At 42.6% G+C, this 3,511-nt stretch overlaps 1 pseudogene; it reads left to right on the top strand.

Moving 5' to 3' along the window:
- Positions 1 to 1,397: 1,397 nt before the first annotated feature.
- Positions 1,398 to 2,471, top strand: LOC130682696 (heterogeneous nuclear ribonucleoprotein A1-like; annotated as a pseudogene).
- The last annotated feature ends 1,040 nt before the right edge of the window (positions 2,472 to 3,511 follow it).

The following is a 3,511-nucleotide window of genomic DNA, read 5'->3' as shown; positions in this document are numbered from 1 at the left end:
TGACTGGCTTCTTTCAGTGAGCATGATGTTTTCAAGGTTCAACCAGATCACAGCATGTATCAGTACTTCATTTCTTTTTATTGCCAAATGGTACTCCACTGGAGGGATATGCCACATTTTATTTTATTCCTTCATCAATTGGCGGACATTTGAGTTGTTCTGGTTTCTGGCTACTGTGAATAATACTGCTATGAACCTTTACATAAAATATTTGTTTCCATTTCTCTTGGGTTGGAATTTCTGGGTCTTGTGGTAACTCTGTTTTAACCATCTGAGGAACAGCCAGATTGTTTTCCAAAGGAGTTGCACCTTTTCATATTCCCATCAAGAGTGTGTGAGGATCCCACATACACTCCACATCAGGCCCAAACCTGTTAGTCTTTTCTTTTTGATATGACAGCCACCCTAGTGGGTGTGAGTGGTGTCTCATTTGGGTTTGCACTTACCTGATGGTTAATGGCATCTGGCATCTCTTACTGTGCTTTTTGGCCATTTTGCATATCTTCATGTCTTTGCCCATTTTCTATCATTGAGTTACGAGTTTTTTATATATTCTGGCTATAACTCCCTGCTCAGATATATGATTTGCAAAATTTATTTCCCATTCTGTAGGTTGTTTTTCCACTTTCAGCACAAGCTTTAAAATCAGAAAGATTGGATTCAAATTCCAGTTCTCCTATTGGGCAAGTTATTGGACTTCTTTCATCCTCAAGTTCCTTATTTGTAAAATAGGCTTAAAAATACCCCTGTCGCAGGCATATTGGAGGACAAAAAGAGATGAATAGTGCACAGCCATTGGCACATGCCTAGCTACCATACCTATTTACTACAAGTACTAGTGTGATGAGTTGTAAAGTGGAATCCATGAGTGAATCAGAAAAGCAACAATACATCAAACTCCTAAAGGCGTCTGGTGCAATGGTTCCCAAACTTGTTTTGAGGACACCTAGAGCATCTCTAGTCCCCTCGGAGGATTTGGCCCATACTTGACCAATCCAGTGCATGGTTTCTAAAAGACTTAATACAAATTTACTTTATATAAAGCAAAACCTAACCTTGCCTGCCCTAACAGAGCCAGGGGAGGGGAATGCCTCTGTGTGTGGGAGTGAGTAGTGAGGAAGAGAGAGGTGATGACTGAACATCCAGCAGACTCATTTTCCGCCTGCGGTCAGTGCTGTTAAGCATCCCAGGGGCTCCCCTTCCACAGCCTTCCTGTTGTGTCAGAGACTCCCGAAGAGCCCAGCAGCTGCAGAAGCTCTTCGTGGGAGGGCTGAACGTTCACGCAGCCACCGAGGGTCTGAGGAGTTGTTCTGAGCGGTGGGGAAGTAAGGAGTAGTAAGGAGAGGTGTACACAGCAGCTCCAGGGACTGTGTGTAAGGAGGCGGGTGCCGCGGTGTGTGCCAGGCCATGGGCACATGCAAGACTGTCTCAAGAGAAGTTCTCAAAGGCCACATGCCCGCTCAACTGAAAAAGGATTTTGTTGATGGCATTAGAGGGGACTCTGAAGACCATCCGCCAAGAGATGATTTCAAACAGAATGGGAGAATTGAAGTGACTGAAATCCTGACTGACCAAGGCAAGTGGCAAGAGGAGGGACTTTGCCTGGGAAACTTATGACTGTGGCTCCACAGACAAGGCTGTGACTCAGGAAACACCACTGTCGGTGTAAGATGGATAAGTTCTGGGGATTTCAGGCACACATGGTTTCTCTAGCAAATAATGCTGTATTATATATTTGAAATTCCTTAAGAGAATAGATCTCAAAAGTTCCTACCACCTCCCCCCACCCCCCCACATGCACACAGTACCTAGGTGATGGAGGTGTTAACCAACTTTAATGTGGTCATCATTTCACAATATATATGTACATCAGATCATGCTGTACACCTTAAACTCACACAATGTTTTTTTGCCAATTCCATCTCAATAAAGCTGGAAAAAAAGAAAGAGAAAACTGTACTGTGAATGGCCACAACTGTGAAGTCAGGGAACCCTATCTAAGCAAGACACGGCTAGTGCTTCATGCAGCCAGAGGCTGAAGTGATTCTGGGAGCTTTTGGTGGTGGCCGTAGAGGTGATTTGGGTGGCAGTGACAGCTTTGGTCATGGGGGAATCTTCAGTGGTCGAGAAGGCCTTGGGGGCAGGCATGATGGTGGCTAATACGGTGGCAGTGGGGAAGGCTGTGATGGATCTGGTAATAATGGAGGCAATTTTGGGGGTGAGGGAAGCTATAGTGATTTTGGTAATTACAATTAGTCTTCAAATCTGGGGGCTGTGAAAGGAGGAAACTTTGGAGGCAAAAGTTCTGGCTTCTCTGGTGCTGGAGGCCAGCACTTTACCAAACCCCCCAGAACCAAGGTGGCTCTGGCAGCCCAGCAGCCGCAGCAGCTGTGAGAGCAGCAGTTTTGGTTACCTTGAGCCAGGAAACGGAGCTTAGCAGGAGAGCAAAGCCTGAGGAGTGACAGGGAAGCTGTGGGTCACAGCAGATCTGTGGACTCAGCCAAACACAGTGGTGGCAGGGCCAGGCTGCTACAGAGAAGACACGTTCTAGACAATGTTCCTGTGTGTGTGCAAAAACCTGAAGGATTGTGTATGTGACTAATTGTATAACAGGTTATTTTAGTTTCTATTCTGTGGAAAGTGTAAAGCATTCTAGCAAAGGGTTTTAAGGTAGGCTTTTTTTTTTGCAGCCATGCTGTTGACTGATAAATCTAATAGTCTGATCGTGACACTTAATAAGTACGTCTTACACCTTACATAAAATTTAAATCAAAATGGATCATGGACTGAAATGTAAAGTGTAAAACTATAAAACATTTAGGAAAAAAAAAGTGGAAACTCAGTCAGTATCTTAGACTTGAGTGTTTCAAGTTTTATTCATCGAAAACACGATGAATAAAAATAAAAATTGATAAACTGGATCTCATCAAAATACAAAACATTTGCTCTGTGAGAGCCCTCATGCAGACAACGGAAAGGCAAGCAACCCAATGGAAGAAAGTGTTATTTGCAAACCACATATTTGACAAATGATTAGAATGTAGAATATATAAAGAACTCTTGAACTCAAGTGTAAAAAACACGCAATCCAATTAGACTATCGGTAAAAGACATGAAGAAAAAGCTCCCGGAAAAGGTAAAAAAATTACAAAAAAGCAAACACCTTTCATGTTGAATATTATTTAACTATTAGGAAATGCACATTAAAACCAGTGAAATCTGGATCACTCTTGTATTGCTATTGGGAATGCACGTGGTGCAGCCACTGTGGAAAACAGTTTAGAAGTTTCTTGAAAATATAACCTCAAATATTCAACCACCATATAACCCAGGAATAGCTCTCTTAGGCATTTATCCCAGACTAATAAAACCTTATGTTTACACAAAAAGCTAGTGTACAAATGTTCATAGCAACATTATTTATAATAGTCCCAAACTGGAATCAACCCAGATGTCTCTCAACAGGTGAAGAGTCAAAACATAGTGCTGTTAGTACGTACATATCGTAGAA

The sequence above is a fragment of the Manis pentadactyla genome, chromosome 2 (genome assembly GCF_030020395.1).
Source record: "Manis pentadactyla isolate mManPen7 chromosome 2, mManPen7.hap1, whole genome shotgun sequence".
In the NCBI taxonomy this organism is placed as follows: domain Eukaryota; kingdom Metazoa; phylum Chordata; class Mammalia; order Pholidota; family Manidae; genus Manis; species Manis pentadactyla.
Note: the sequence above shows the minus strand (reverse complement) of the source record. Positions and strands in the feature narration are given on the sequence as shown.